The sequence below is a fragment of the Haliotis cracherodii genome, unplaced genomic scaffold (genome assembly GCF_022045235.1).
Source record: "Haliotis cracherodii isolate W230 unplaced genomic scaffold, xgHalCrac1.p SCAF_3, whole genome shotgun sequence".
NCBI lineage: Eukaryota > Metazoa > Mollusca > Gastropoda > Lepetellida > Haliotidae > Haliotis > Haliotis cracherodii.
Window position 1 is genome coordinate 63,486,488 of NW_027266286.1, and position 17,801 is coordinate 63,504,288.

Consider the following 17,801-nt stretch of genomic DNA (forward strand, 5'->3'; position numbering starts at 1 on the left):
TTTGTGTACGTATGCTCAAAAATGTCATTATCCTTAAAGGTGCAGTAAGTTCGTAATTTATTGCCACCTGTCCCACGTTTGCTGTTCGGTAATTCCACGGCTGCCCTCAGCAGAAATTCTTCAAACATTCTGCATTGTACTTCCGATGACACATATTCATCTGTTGTCAACGGAGGTTATTTGCGTCATGCCAAGTGTTTCTAATTTCCGGTGTATCCTAAAGATTACATTACGTTTTCTTCTCGTTGCCCAGTGGTGACTGCACTTGAAAACGTGATGTGCTGAACGTCCTTGGTGTAGGTTACGGAGGCGCATATACATGTAGTCGAGTAACACTTCCCCATTGACGGACAAGAAGGATATCCAACCCATGTCCCCACAGACTGCTTTATCTGAGGTACATTTTCTCACCCCGAGGAAGAATCTCATGGTTCTGTTCCGTGTAGCTTCGATGCACGTCATGTTAAATGTTCGTCATCGTTTTACAACATTGTTTCTCCACAGTCCACAATTCATTCCATAAAAAGGAGAGATTTTCTGTCCACCATCCCTGCTTTGCCCTGCGTCGTTAAATACATCTAGGTGAATCATGTGTGATAGTTCAGTCATCTCACACAGAACAACATGAGCAAACTCACCATAAGCATTATTCAAATCCTGTAAGTCTGCAATACATTCACCCAATGACATAAACTGTTCATGTACAGCCGTAGTGTTGAACTTGGTATAAGTATTAGAGTTGCCAGAAGATACATTGTCATTTCCTGTTGCAGTTCCTTGGGCAAGTACGTGTCGATCGACAGTCCATCTAAGTAATGCGTGGTCTTTTTTAAGAATAACTATAGGATCAATTGTAGCCAAATCAGTGGGTCTAATTACCTAATTCCCTCGAAAAAATTGTCACTGCGAGCGTAGCTTGTGATTTTCGAAACTCCAGGCCCCAACATTGCTATCTACAAGGTATGTCTTTAATTGGCTTCCCTTTCAGGGTCACGATCTGACCTCGTCCTTTGACCTCTGACTTCTGGTCGTGACCTCTTATGTGATCTGTGTTGATAAACGTGTTTCTCTGATATCATTCGCGATGTTTTGATACATTCGTATCTTAAAATATTTGTAAATACATTGAATTATGTCCCTGACCCGGAGAATTTCAAAAGAATACTTAGGCATTGGAGGCAAGGATACCAGAGCGGGGGCATTGTGCCGCAGTGCTGGAGCATTGTTGAAGGCCGAAGGGAGCCGTGTGCCGCAGTGCTTGAGGATTGTCGGAGGCTGCAGGGAGCCGTGTGTCGGAGTGCTTGAGGATTGTCGGAGGCTGCAGGGAGCCTTGTGCCGCAGTGCTGGAGGATTGTCGGAGGCTGCAGGGAGCCTTGTGCCGCAGTGCTGGAGGATTGTCGGAGGCCGAAGGGAACCGTGTGCCGCTGTGCTGGAGGATTGTCCCAGACTGCAGGGAGCCTTGCGCCGCTCTGCTGGAGGATTGTCTGAGGCCGAAGGGAGCCGTGTGCCGCAGTGCTGGAGGACTGTCTGAGGCCGAAGGGAGCCGTGTACTCCAGAGCTGGAGGACTGTCTGAGGCCGAAGGGAGCCGTGTACTCCAGAGCTGGAGGACTGTCTGAGGCCGAAGGGAGCCGTGTCCTCCAGTGCCGGAGGACTGTCTGAGGCCGAAGGGAGCCGTGTGCCGCTGTGCTGGAGGCAAGCTTCTTCCCAGCCTTCGTTACACTCTCGATCGGTAACATCACTGCAAACAGGTTACAAGAGTCTTGAAATTTGCCATCTAACCCCAAATGTAGTCACGTTTATATTTTTGTTTCTGTATTTTGGGAATGCCACCATAGTGAAATTTTAAAAGGTTTACGACGAACCAGATTTCCCAGATGAATTTCCTTTTCTCTTTTTTTCGATCAGATTGGTTCGAGATTGCAGACTAACAGAAAATCACAAAGACAATTTAACAAAATATAAATCTTATTTTATTTTTATTTATATATTCTAAATATCGACCGATCGGACGAACTTCGTTCCAGGTATTCGACAGATCAGGATGTACTGAGGATGGGTGTATAAGTGTATGGTGTGTCAACCACTGGCTGTTACAGAGCTGGACCACAGATATATGCAGTGATGTTAAACTGAAACAGTTTCAGCCTGAATAACTTCGTATAGCAATATGCAGTAGCCAATATTGATATCCCGTGGGGGAATGTCCTGAAAATATGCTGTGAAAAAAAATCGAATCCTCCTATCAGAGAAAAAAATACATTGTATGTATTGAAGCAATGTCCGGAAGGATTACACTATCAGTAATGCTAATAAGTAAAAGGTGTACAAACTGATGAAAAACATATAAATGTATTTGTGAATGTTTTACTTAACAAAATAAGAATTATACAACAAACAGGAACTAAGTTGCAATTGGAAATATACTTGCAATCAATGAGCAAACTTCTAAGCCTTTTATAAGACACACATTAAAATGCTCACACTTATATACAACAACAAAATGGCATTTAACAAATTAATAGTGTTATGCTGAGAGGGGTACGATAACAGCCCACATGCATCTTATACGCGCGATATGAAGAGATGTACCAGTCGATAAATGTTGTCTCTAGAAGCGTGTAAAATGGCGACGACTCTGGCAAACAATGCGACAGCTGTTGCTCTTCCTCCGCCATCTGCGTTCCACGGCGACGCCATTTCACATCAGGTCTCTCATACAGATCCCAGGGCATATATTAGTTCAGCCCCGAGTTTTCATCACGTGGAGGTATGGATTCGGTAATTCAAACAAAAATTATGAAAATTTCATGGCACAATTTCTCCCCATCGAACGGGTTAATACTGCGCTGAATTCCTTTGGGCTAGGAGTCAGAATAGGTCCCCTGCCCTCATGGATAGGCCTGCGGCGAGACTTGGTGACTATGAATGATTGTTTGTCACCGTGCCCCGTCGGAGGACGATGCTGCTCATGATATTAACCTATGGTTTATCTGGTTTCAACAACCGTTTTACAAATAAGCCTCGTTGACACCTTGCGATTGCGACGTAACGAAACTCTTACCTAATATGTCAGTTGTTTTCAATATATGTCCTACTGTTATGTTGACAATGATGTAGCACCCTAATTGCAGGAATTACTACGCCCGCATGTGTATCGTAAATGTTTATAACACTCATGTCAAGCTATATATGAGCGGTGGCTGTAATTCTGAGAGACTAGGGGACCGACCATTTGATATACATGGAGGTGGGAGGATGGGGTAGGGTGTGTGTGGGGTGTGGTGTGTGGGATGTGGTGCGGGGCGTTGGCGTGTGTGTGGTGTGTGTGTGTGTGTGTGTGTGTGTGTGTGTGTGTGTGTGTGTGTGTGTGTGTGTGTGTGTTTGGTGTGTGTGTGTGTGTACTTGGATTTTATCGAAGTACTTAAATTGTTCCAGAAAATCAATTATGCATCAGACTTCCGAATAACAAATAGTCGGCCCCAACTAGGAAGGATGCACATCACACCTTTAACAGTTTGACTGTACTAGGTGCAACACTTTCCATGTTTACAGGCTGTATGAGAAACAAATACACATCCAGGTAGCATTTTCTGGAAGCATCAAAGTGACGAGGCAGTCTCTTTTGATGCAAAAATGGAAAGAACCGGCTACTGCGTTGTCATCAAGGATCTGGAACTGAGAGGGCTTCAACAGTTGATACTCTTTCTTTTGCAGCTGTTAATAGGAGAACAAGAGGGGAAGAGAAAGCCTCGAATGGCATACCAGATCCAACTGCTACGACTAAGGAAAATGTTGATGAAATATGAGCACACGTTAAATTGCCTCTACAAGAGTTGAGAACATGTTGGTGAATGATGTGGGTATCAAAACGGTTTCAGCAGGTAGGCTTCCAACACTTCTCACGTCAGAAACGCTGACGATGGTTCATCATCTCTCGTGACTCAGCTGATTTTGGTGAGCGATTTGTAACCATGGATGAGTCTAGGGTTCACCACTATCAACCAGAGATTCATTTGATATTGGTAACAGAAATGTAAAACCATGTGCATTTGTGAAGCTACGTAGTGGGAACATTTATTAATATTAAGCACATATAATACGTGTGCCGTCTCCTTGGGCAAGTGGCTTTGTTTCACCCAGCAGTGAATAGGTACACGGTAGGATGAGATGGCAATGTGGTTGTTAACCTTTAGCGCCTAACCGGCAGCGTGGGGTGTACATGAGAATGATTCTTGAGTTCTCATTGATCCAGTGACTAGGGTAATAATAGCGTTTATAGCTGCCTCTGAGTGTCATGGAAATATGCGCAATATAAATAGCTTTTTATTATTATTTGTATTATTATTATTATTATTATTATTATTATTATTATTTACAGATTAAAATAAATCTGGTGATCCTGGCACAGTCAGGCTGGTTAGGCTCATCATCAGCTCAGGTCCCCTCCACAAGCACCCCAAACAGCGAATGGAACGTCTCCAAGGAAGCGCTGCCCAGTCAAACTCACCCAGAACTTTTCGGAGAATGTGAAGACTCCCCAACACTACAGCCTTCTGCGTTATCCAGATTGTCAGAAGGGCTGTATTCCTGGTAACAAACCCGGGTACTCTCCCAATGTGTCAACAGATTGAGAGGTACCAAACCTAAGGCACCGAGAACAATGGGGAGTCGGACAACTTGGTACTTGGGATGCAAAAGTGTGACATTTCGAAAGCGAGGTTCGCATATTTGCTATGTTTTTCCTCAATCTTGTCAATCACGTAAGTGTCAATGGGGACAGAAAATTCAATGATATAAATTATTTCATTGGATTTATCAAAAAGGACAAGATCTGGTTTGTTGGCCTGGATACGTCTGAGGCTGTAAATGGGCCTATTCCAAATAATTTTGTATTGATCATTTTCCATGACGGCCTCCACATATTCCGGGTCGTACCATGGGTGGACCTCTGTGTCAAAACCACAAGCATGGCGAAGACGGTAATAAAATGATCGAGCTACACCATCATGTCGTTGAAGATACTGTGTTTGTGCCAAAGCTGGACATCCACTCACAATGTGTTGGACAGTCTCATTCAATTCATTACATAATCTGACCGCCTCCGTGGTCTAGTAGTAGAGCATCCGCCCGTAGAGCGGAAGGTCCGGGGTTCGATCCCCGACCGCGTCATAACAAAAGACGTTAAAAGATGGTACTTGTTGTTATCCAGTCTTGCACTCGACATTAAGGGGCTAAAACAAGCACTGGTCGGCTCGGAGTCAGAATACTGTGTCTGAGTCGGGTATTCATGTTAAACTGCGGCATGGTATCTCAGTGAGCTAGCAGTATAAATCGGCATCAGTCCGGACTAGTACAAGCAGCCACACACATACACGTGCATGCACGTCGCTATATAAGTGCAATAATCTTGGACGCGACGTTTAACCCCATTTCACCTCACCTCACCATTACATAATCTACATTTCATATTTACATTTTGATGCAAAATCACATATTGACGGTTTCGAGTGGTAAGTGACTGGTCCTGAGCAGCAAACGGAAAGGCTTCAGTTTCACTTTTCAGACCAGACGACTTCATCCAAGTGAAGGACTCTGCAGGATTGCTGATCTTCTCAACACACTGCACATAAACTGGATGCAGTGGTCGTTCAGAAGGCCTCTCCTTGAAAAACTGAGTCTGGGCCAACTTGATATGGCACTTCGCTTGATTGACACTCATTTCTGTACCGTCCAGCAGTACAGAACCACCACCAACAAATCAACACCGACATTGAGATTATGTCCCACATTATTATTATCATTATTATTATTATTATTATTATTATTATTGCAATCTTAATAACACCGCCCATGTCGTTCTTCAACACCAAACACTTCCTCTATGATAGCATTGTATATACTCATATAATGTTTACACGCACAAATTGTATAATCATCAGCATGTGTGCATTGAATCAGAGAGTAAACTGAACAGCTTTAAAACACGAACAGGGAAGTGTTTAACAACAGGCTTTAGGTTGGCTGCAGCCATGTGGATCCATCTATGTCCTGTATGGGCTTCTGTGTGATTGAGGTCAATATTGTTTGTAGTTTGCGCGCACTCACATTGCTCTTAAGATTTACATCGCATTTATACTTACTGAGGCATAGAACGATACCACTTGAGGTTTCATGACTTCACAAGGCTAGCATTACAAAACATCCTGTGTTGCATCGATAATGGATACGAACTCCATTTAAAGTAAAACTTCAGGTATCTTCTAAAGGATGTTGTTTAGGAATGTGCAGGACACATTTGTGCGAAATGAATGAAAGATTCAATGACATGTAGTTAATGTACATGTGTGGATCTCAAAAACAAACAGAGAAATTTCACCATATATAGCCAAATTGACCATCGCACCCTTCCCCGAATGCCCCCTGTTCGTCCAAGAGGTGACTCAGATCAGGATGGTGAGGGGGGTGGGGTGGGGTTGTGGGGTTGTGTGTGTGTGTGTGTGTGTGTGTGGGGGGGGGGTGTCACAGTTCTCAACATATTGTTTATGTGATTCTGGACATAACTTTGCATTACGATCACGAATAACTGCCTACACAAATAAAAAAATTTCACATGCTTTAACCATGTGTGCTTATGTGTCCGACATGCACATATAAACATGTTGTTATGTGTTGATTTACGCCACACTCATCAACATTTCAGCTATATCACCGCGGGCTGTGAAATCCCGTCTGGATCCGACTAACCAGTGATTGATCATGGTACTGGGTACTGTACGCGCAATCAGCCAAATCACTGAGCCAGTCCACCTTAACCACTGAGTCGCCTCTTACGACAAGGAAAGGTTGCTGGGGATCATTTCTTACCCGGATTATTGCTGAGTACGCGTTATACGACAAACAAGACAAACGACAGTACTTTATCCTTTGATAAAGCAGTACTTTATATTTTGATAAAGGACACTTTTTGAGTTACATCGTAATCGGCAGCCCATGAAATTGTCTTAAGAAAGCGATGTCGACTATCTCCTACGCCGCGGAGTTATCCCAAACATACACAATCCACTCTGTGTGAGCCTCTGCATAATACCACCTTCTGTTTTATCACCGTAGGACATTTAGCAACACACTGCAGTCAAACAACGCGACCACTGTCGCTCTTCCTCCGCCATCGACGTCCCACGGCGACGCCATTTCACGTCATTCCACCTCCCCCTAGTCTCTATCACACATCCCAGAGTATAATACTATTAATATAACGTTCATCCCATTCTCAGCACTTGCAGCCAATGCCCATCCCATTTCAGCTCTGAAATTAAGGTACTTGAGTGGCTTTACACTCGAGGCATCCTATACAGAATTGTTTATATTGACTCTTTTCCCTAATTATATTGCGAGGACTTTACTTTTGTAAAAGATGATTCAACAGCTTCACACTTACATTCGTCACTTCCAGATGGTCCCCTATCTTATCCTTCTCTTTTAGAGAGCAAGCTGGTATTAAAGATATCATATTTGAGCGTGTGTGATCACAATCGAGATAGCTAACCGTATATTGATCATACCCAAATCATACATATTTGGTACAAATAATATAGACACTGAAAAACATCAATGTATTCAACCGGTATCGTTTAAATATTGGCTACCACCAGCAAGAGTTGCACCCACAGCGGCTCACGCTTTGCGCTTCGACGCTCATCAGTGTCAAAATCTGAATATTTACTACAGTTAACCTGTAATGACTGAATCGGGTGACCTGTAACGTATTTTGTGATTGTATATTCGTACAAGTATTAGACGTAATGATCGTGACAGACTACAGAAAGAGTTGTATTCACAACGAGTGCGGTTCAGTAGGTGCATATCAACAACCGCCAAGTGACATGAAGCATATGCGTCTCTTTAGAAGGGAAGGTTAAAACATATCTGTGACGTCATTCTATTGTTTGAACACTCCATTATTTTTCAGGGATGGAGAGTTGCTTGTCAACTGTACATTATCTTGAAGCAGCATTTGAATTTTTCAAATATTTTCAACTACAGAATATTTTGTCAAAGTGTAAAAGTAGGGATGAATTTTAAGTAGGGGAAAATCCTCGAAACTCTCCATTCCTTAAAACTAATGGGCCTCGGCCCCTGCGGGGCCTCTGCTCCATTACCTTTAAGGAATGGAGAGTTACTCGGACATTCCCCTCAACATAATGTACAGTCTTTGTAAGTTTATATATTAATGCAGACGGTACAGAAGGTCGGATGTTTAGGAAGTCGAATCCTACTTTAATATTTGTCTCCCCGCATTTATGAGGCCCCTGCTCGAATTACAGAAGTCAACAAAACTTGCAATGTTTGACACAGGAGGGACCAAATGGGCGAGCAGTCTAAACGGGAGAATACAATTCTTTCCCTGCTTTTATGTAGCAGGTTAACTCAGATTTTGTTTTATTTAGCTTATCTTTAAAATATACCAGAGACCATGCCTCTGTTGTGAGTTGGGTGCACACAGTGCCAGTTAAGCAGAATTGTGTCAAGAATGCTGTACTTCATCGTGTTACTAATTTATCAATAACTGTACCATCTACTATATGTGTTAGATTACTGTGATAGTTTATGTTTTATAGCTATCATCAAAACAGACACATCCAGTAACAACATACAAACAAGCAAACCAACCGAGATTTGTTAAACTATTTTGAGAGGAAATCTCACATAGTCAGATTTTTCCAATGGTCAACTTGTGCATCACACAAGCACTTTCATGTATGTACTCTGACTGATTTCCTTAATGAAGAATAAGCTAAAGGATTGATTGAACGTTCATAGATTAAGATGGTTTATGATTATGAATAAAACCAGTTCTGATAAAACGTTCTGATAAAACGTGATAACATTTCAATATCATTGGGTTTTTGTATGGGTCCACATATTTTCAAAAGAATAGCATTTGTTGCAATTATAACGCTAATACGTCAAGTGGTATTTCTTGAAGTGCATGTCCCGTTGCAGTTTGGGTATGTCTGTCTAGAGTGAGTGCGTGCGTGCGTGCGTGCGTGCGTGCGTGCGTGCGTGCGTGCGTGCGTGAGTGAGTGAGCGAGCGAGCGAGCGAGCGCACACTTGTCAGTATTTCAGTTATATAGCAGAGAGTGAGTTTAATGATGGAGTACAGTGAGAAGTGATGCAGATCTCAGACGTTTAATATGTTGGTGAAATTCACAATTATTCAGCACCCTAACTGCAGGATTTATTATACCTGCATGTGTTTCGTAATGATTGAGGACGCACAGTTCAAGCTATATATGAGGGTTGGCTGAAAAAATCAGAACCTAACTTTGAAGGATGTATGGCTCTCATTTAACAGTTTGTCGGTATTATGTGCCAAACTTCCCATGTTTACAGGCTGCAGGTGAACCAAATATACAACCGGGTAGCATATTTCTTGAAGCTTCAAAATGACTAGGTACGCTGTTGACGAAAATGGACAAAAATTGAAAGGCCTTACTTCAACAGTCATCCATGCGAACATGACGTCATCTAGGGGATACCACTCTTCTTTTGCCACTGTTAATGAGTTCAAGAGGGGAACAAATATTACCTTTTGAATATTAACCAGGATCTAATTCACGACTAAGGAATATTTTGATACAATATGAGTATCATGAAATACGTATGGATGATTGCCGACTCAGTACACGTCAAATTGCCTTATGCAACAGCAGTGTCTCATGAGAGAGTTGATGACATTTTGGGAAATGATCTGGGTATTACAAAAGTTTAGCAAGCAGGCATCCAAGCTTCTCAATCAAGATCAGACGTGATGTCGAGCGCCAGACTGAATAACAACAAGTACCATCTTTCCCGTCTTTTGGTATGACACGGCCGCGGATCGAACCCCGGACCTTCCGCTCTACCACTAGACCACGGAGGCGGTTCCTGAAGGAAGACCTGTCTGACAAGCATTATGTAAATGTTGATGACGCCAGGTCTGCTGTGGAGGACTGTTTATACCATCAGGAAGAAGCCTTCCACACCGGTGAGATCCAGGCAGTCAAGCATCATTAGCCACTTGGCAGAAGTATGTAGACCCAGGAGTTGATTACGTTGAACATGCCCAGAAATCTTCACCCATCCCTCGTATCCACATGAATGCGCACGCTCGTATCTTAAATCAGCATAATACAGCCATATATCATAGCACTTAATCCCCAATGCTCAGACAACAATATGCTTGTTGATGTGATATATTTGATACCATGGTGTAGGAGGTACATGAAGCCTGCAATCTGATACAACCCCATGACAACGGGACCCGAGACGATACGCCTGAAGTCACATATTGCACGTAGTACACACAACTATGAGCTGAACATGACCTCATTGGTCCTCCCGGTGGGACCAGGAAGTAATAATATACAATCGGGGTTAACAAATAGTTGTCTCACTGTATTTCTGCACACATATAGAGGTCTTTGTGTTATGACAGTGGTGCAAACGTACAAAGAGGGATCATTTTTCCACTTGCGGGATTCAAAATCGTTTCACTCAGCGGCTGAACAACTATTTTGCAAAGTAAGTGACATCCTTGTATATGTAAAGTTATGTGTTATTTCTCAGGGGAAATAGAAATCATGACTGAAATTGTTTCATCGATTGTTGCATGACTTTCGTTTGTCATCGGCGCCATCGGTTGGGCGGGATACGTTCACCTTTTCGCGAACACCTGGAATCATCACCTTTTAATAATTATTTGTACACAAATTGCTCATGATATAGTTTGAATCGAACAATGGAAAAGGTTTTATCGTTTTTATATATTTGCATGGTGTAACGTAGGGAAAGAAAGGATGTCATTTGTAACCAAGCATAGATGAGTCAAAAAAGATACTTTGCTCCATCTAGCTGTTGTATTAGTGGACCAGCCTCCGTGGTGTAGCGGTAGAGCGATCGCCCGGAGAGCGGAAGGTCCGGGGCTCGATCCCCGACCGCGTCATACCAAAAGACGTTAAAAGATGGTACGTGTTGTTACCCTGTCTGGCGCTCGGCATTAAGGGGCTAAAACAAGGACTGGTCGGCTCGGAGTCAGTATACTGTGTCTGAGTGGGGTATTCATGTTAAACTGCGGCATGGTATCTCAGTGAGCTAGCACTATAAATTGGCATCTGTCCGGACTAGTACAAGCAGCCACACAAACACACACACGTACATGCATATGCACGTCGCTATATAAATGCAATAATCTTGGACACGACGTTAAACCCCATTTCGCCTCACCTCACATGTTGTATTCGTGATGTGTAGTGTGCCAGATATGTAAGCTAGGTAGGCTTTTATCAATTATGTAACATCCAACACCTGACATCCTTTCCTTGTTAGCTTGCGGACAGGGTTAACCTCTTTTGTTGACAAGTCGTCCGTGATTCGAATCCCATCATGGGACTCGGACATTTTATGGCCGCCACGTTGGGGCCAACATTGGTCTGAGCACGTTTTTGTCAAATTTGAGGCCAATAAGTCTCAGTAACCTCCTGTACGGCTAGGGACGTGTCTTTGTGTTGACGGGGAAGTATGTAGCAGGGCGTGGAGTCATCCCACATATAACATCCTTACCTCGACATGACACGGACAAAACTTTCGTAGAAGGTACGTCGTTCGAATTCCAAACAGGGAACTATATTTGTTATGCCCGCTACAGTTAAATAACGACAGCTCAGTTTTGGTTGGAAACGTAAAAGCTTCCCAGATAACGTGTACCACTTTTGTAAAACACCACATTGATGCTGATAAAAATCGAATCCAGCACTCGAACCCAATTATAACTTCAATTATGGAATCTCAGAGTGATGTAACAACCTGTGTGCCATTTATACAGAGAAAGCAGAGTTGCCATTGACGAATATCAGTTGAATAAAAAATCATAAGCAATCTCTTCTAAAAGCAGTGTCCAATATACGATACCGACCATATCATAAGCATAGGTCTATGAATCACTGTGAAATCGTGATGATACCAGGTGTTTGCGAAACGATGAGGGTATCCTGATTCATGGACCATGTATATGATATGGTCGGAATCATACAGCGGAAATGGTTAATGATTATAAAAATGGTTTTCACGATTTTCTTTTGATGTAGGGTGAAACCTCAGTCACTCTAGTAACTCGATCTACCGTTTACGACGATGTAAACTTGACAATTTGTCACATGCCTCCGGGCTTAGTGTTAACAACATCGTTTAGATTCAAGATGCTGTTCTGTAATGACTTTCGTTTTTTCAATTACCACATTTGTGTGATTTTCTATTATATTCATTGTTCCCTCCAATATGGCTTAGGGGTTATCCGAGCACTAAACATTACTGTAAGACACTACTTGACCTTACTGAATAAGGTCATCTTCCCGAGGCAAGGGGGTTTCTCTTCCAAGTCCAGTTTCCACCCTTGCCCTCAATTTCCAGGCTCAATCTTAGCGCCGCCAGTGGCTACTATGAGTTGTGTCCCTTCTATGTCCCTCCTGCTGACCAATCAGGTACCACCTTTCATATCACTTGCAATTGCTTTTCAAACAAAATGGCGGCGCCCAGTCAAGTCGATCTCATCGATAATAAAGATTGTTATTGTAATATAACGTGTTTTACCTCGCGAAGTGCATCACACCAATTGTGCACCTTGATTAAAAACATGAAAAGGTTTGCAAAATATCTGATTCATTGTCACATGCTCACAATTTAGTCGTACGATCGACTCTGCTTTATGCAGAAATTTCTGTTGGATATGGAAAGGGTTTTGTCGCTATATTTGCACATACATCATAGTTACACATAGCAATAAATATATTATGTAGCACAGCATAAAACCACAGATTGCAAGTGGCATCATGTTCACACAGACAAGCTTCCTCTTTGCGAGCAGCACCAAAGACGCATCATTGACCTCTTTCTGTTATATTTACACCTCACCCAACAACTCATATTACCATGGGTGGACTTCCTTTGTTTACGACACCGTCAGTACACATTACAGAGTTGATGTTGACATTTAGCTTGTCGAAGGCTGAAGGTCTAAATCAATACAAACATCACCGTTTGCTCTGCCTGTATAAGGCATGCATGCATGTACGTTGTTTCATAAAGGGGACAAGGTACTAGGTTTTACTACAAATAATCCCTTATGACAAAATATGAAAAAGGGTGGTAAACTCATGGAAGGTCATCACAATGCTCGTTATCAGGGTCATGGGAACTTGTTTACCATGATGCTTTTCCTCACATAGACCTGGGAAATATAAGGCGCGTATTCTCGCAAATCATGATTAATAAACTGGGCGGCGAAAGAAAATATAGGTCGAATTCCATGATCGATAAAAAAATAACAAGAGGTTTTGTTGTGAATTAAAATATAATCTAGGGAGGGTTAACACATGATTGATCAACCACAGTTTGAATGAAATTGTGCAATCACAGGTAATGTAAGCTCAAGGTAAACAATGGTGGGGTAAGAAATTTCATTTTCAAAAGTCGTCTGTAATGTCACCAAAAAATTGTCAGACATACTACAAGTTCATTGTCAACACAGTTGACATCAATAGCGTGTATGACCTCCAGCTACCTCAATGCATGCTGTGATACGCCGCATGATCTATACAAATACCGCTCCACACCATGACACCTCCCCCAGCGAATAGAAGGACCTCTCGAATACACACCGGAGCCAAACGTTCCCCTCTGCGTCGATAAACTCGTTCTCTGCCGTCATTTCGAAACAAGTTAAACCGCCTTTCATCAGTAAACAGCACTCGACACCAATTTCTCACTTGCCAGCGTCGAACCTGCCTCGCCCATCGCAGTCTCAGGCGTCGATGTTGAGCAGTCAGTACTATTCCTTAGAACGAAGTCGTCGTAGTACTGAACGTCGGCTTATGGGATTTCCCAACGCTGTTGCTGCCGTCGCCGTCGCCGTCGCCGTTACGAATCTGTTTCGCAGGTGAATGAGCCGTATCTGACCGTCTTCCAATAGTGTTGTCATTCGGGGTCGTCCGGTTCTAGGCCTGTCCTGTGTCCTCCCTGTCTGCCTGTTCCGTTGAATCAGCCTGACTACTGTCAATGGTGTACAACCAAACCTTCTGGAAATTTGGACCTGTGTTGCCCCCATTTCGGCCATACCGATCTCTCTCTCTCTCTCTCTCTCTCTCTCTCTCTCTTTCTCTCTCTCTCTCTCTCTGCTCCTGTGACAGTCGTGGCATTTCTTTTGTGTGCTTTCGTCACTGTGGTAATACCCTGCAGACAAACGCATTTATACAGCTAACATGCACGTGCAGTTTATGCCATAGGCGGGAAACCTGTTTTGTCACCTCATGAGCGCCGTCAAAGGTGGCGCGTTCGTGTGAGGTGTTTTTTGGTACATGTTCCTGGGTATATTCCCAATACCCACTTTTACCGATGTTTTTAGGAAAATTACGAATTGCCAACCTATACTTTCTTTTGCCGCTTAGTTTATGTCTGCGAACTATATAATCTGTTTTAACTCTTCTACAGATGGACCGCGTGTATTATACCGTCACCCCTGAAAACTGTTTCAAACTGAAACGAAAGGTTAACACAGAAATTGTTACGTGTCAGTCAATGACCACACAAGATCAATGAATAATCAATAAGTTTTGTTTAAAAAAAATCATAATAAATCTATTTTAAGAGTAGATGGCCGTAAGGATGTTGCACTAGAATCATCACTGTTCGTGAATGTAAACTGAGCTCTCATTCGTCTGTGCTCGTCGGTTTTCGTCTTGATGGACAGACCATGGCTTGATGTATTGGTTACATTAAGACAAACACGAAGCAGTCCCATGTGTGTCCGCCAGGTGACAGGTTCTGGCAAATACGTACGCTTCGAGGACACATGATTCAAACAGAGTTCCGGAACTGATATAATTGACATTCTGTTCAGAGCGGCGTTAAATCCATTTTAATTTCACATGACACTCCATCATGATATACCAAAAGACGTTAAAAGATGGTACTTGTTGTTACCCTGTCTGGCGCTCGGCATTAAAGGGCTAAAACAAGGACTGGTCGGCTCGGAGTCAGGATACTGTGTCTGAGTGGGGTATTCATGTTAAACTGCGGCATGGTTTCTCAGTGAGCTAGCACTATAAATCAGCATCAGTCCGGACTAGTACAAGCAGCCACACAAACACACACACGTACATGCACGTCGCTATATATATGCAATAATCTTGGTCGCGAAGTTAAACCCAATTTCACCTCACCTCACCTCACCATCATGATATACATGATCATACAAGTATACGTGGCCAGGTACTACTGGGCTTAAAAAATAAACAATGAACAATATTTTATAGTCACTCCTCATTTAAAGTAAGAAAATGTCTCTCACTACTTGAGTATCATGATGTACAAACACAGCACAACTGTGTGCATATGTAATATTATGTTGCTGAGAAAAGGGAAATCTCAAAATATGCGTTGCGTTTATTGTCCAGTAAATGTAATATGACCTTTAACTTGTATTTGGACCACTGGCCTAACGTACAATGCCATTCTTCTGACTTGACTAATAGAAGGGACCTTTTAAAGTTGTGATATCAGTTATCCATTAAATATTCCGATCAGAAATAGCAAATTCAAATAGTGCGAGCACATGTCCCCCCTTTATTTAAGGAATATTTCTTTTACGACTTACTTAACCCTTGTTTAGACACGAAGCTGGGTAGTTCGATCAGATAAATTTAAATTTAAGATAAATGGCATATTATCCTCTGGTTTACTATTGTCATACACGACGGAATGTTTCGGAAGTCGGGTTGGTTCGAGTTTAGGTATGTTTGGGAAATAAAAACATCGTGAGAATTATAAGTTTACTAAAGCTGTGACATCCTCATCTATCATCTATTACACGCCCAAACATCATTATTTGGTATATTGCTGTATGATGAGGTGTTTATTAAACTAACTACCATATATGTAAGAGATGATTTGAATTTTGCTTGAAATGATTGATACTTTTCGAAAAATCGTAATCCTCCATGGATTGTGCGTTATGAAAAGGAACCTTGGGGAAACGTAATTCACTGGTATAACTATTGTTGTTATGAGCTTTAAGACTCTTGAGTTCAGTCGCCATCTACTGAGCCAAATTCCTGGAATGTATTGAGGGTATTGAAGCTTGAAGACCGAATTCAGTGTACCGGTTATCCGGCATGGGTGCTATCAACTCAACAGAAGTTTTAGACACATTAATGTTAATAATCCACAATATCGGTAAATATTAAATAGGTGAAATGCCATCTGCATGGGTGGGTGAATTGTGTTTAACGTCGGTTTGAACATTATTCCAGTTATGTCACGGCGTATCAGCTTAATGTGAGAGGAAACCCCGAAGTGGTGCAGGTCTCAAACGTTTACCGTCTTGGTGAAAACATGGCGACGAGCACGGGTATGGTGCTGACGAACCTATTAACATATTCGGGTCCAACCGGAATTCGAACCCATGATCATAGGTTCCAGGCGTGCCCAAGGGACGGAACTTTGAACATGAATTGAGGCGCCTTAGACGTTTAGGCCACCCGTGCCCCCATCTACATTACATAAAAAGGACGCCTGCGAATAAATCGTCCGGATTGATGAAGCGTGATTTCGGAGTTGTTTTCTGTTTTGCCTTTTACGCCCAATGGTATCTGTTTCTGCAGATGATAGAGACTGATAATTCTCTGTCGTCGGCGTGTTGTATTTACGTGCACACATATTTCTGGATGGTGATTCCAACAAATCCTTATGCATTTAGACAAGATTGTATTTGCAGACACAGCTCTGTCAACAGACAGGGAGTTAAACGTGACACTTTTTCATACCAGTTCATGGAAAATATAGTGAATCATGGTGGGCAAATCAGGAAGTGATATTCATTGTAGAAGAGATTGAGTCACAAGGGGGTGGGGGATGGCGGAGGAAAGAGGGTTTATTACATGTCTGTATCACAAAAATGTGAACAAAGGATCGCTTCAAGTATGCGTTCATGTATGGCCGTTTATAGCTCTCTAAAAACGATAGAATAGATTTTCTATCAAAGCTACCTGTGTGCAGTGAGTTGTATTGCCGTTTTGTCCCTAAGTGAAGGATATCTCTGCCATCTTACGATATGTTGTTCATTGGGTTACTGAGGGTGTAATACAGCATATATGATACATGGAATGTTGTGGATGTACTTCAGCATACATGACATATGGGACACGGGGGTTAATACAGTATACATGGCACAGGGGATATTGAGGGTTAATACAGAATATTTGACACATGGGATATTGTCGGTTAATACAGCATCGTATATGACATATGGGAAATTTTATATGTAATACAGTATAAAAGACACAAATACGATGCATGGAATATTGTGAGTGTAGTACAGCATATATGACACATGGGATATTGTGGATGTAGCACAGCATAGATGAAACATGGAATATTTAGGCTGTAGTACAGCATACATGGGATATTGACGGTTAATACAGCATACATAATATATGGGATTTTGTTGGTGTAATACAGCATATATGACACATAGGATATTGTTGGTTTAATACAGCATGTATGACACATGGGATATTGTTGGTGTAGTACAGCATGTATGACACATAGGGTATTGACGGTTAATACAGCATACATGACACATAGGATATTGTTGGTTTAATACAGCATGTATGACACATGGGATATTGTGGGTGTTGTACAGCATATATGACACATAGGGTATTGACGGTTAATACAGCATACATGACACATGGGATATTGTGGGTGT

General features: G+C 42.2%; 1 protein-coding gene across 1 annotated transcript in view; it reads left to right on the plus strand.

Moving 5' to 3' along the window:
* The first annotated feature begins 10,463 nt into the window (after window positions 1–10,463).
* The window catches only part of LOC139473671 (uncharacterized), a 48,252-nt gene continuing 40,914 nt past the window's right edge, over window positions 10,464–17,801 (plus strand). The window contains exon 1 of the mRNA XM_071256366.1: window positions 10,464–10,564. The gene's annotated coding sequence lies outside the window, so the exon portion shown is untranslated. The remainder of the gene's footprint in view (window positions 10,565–17,801) is intronic.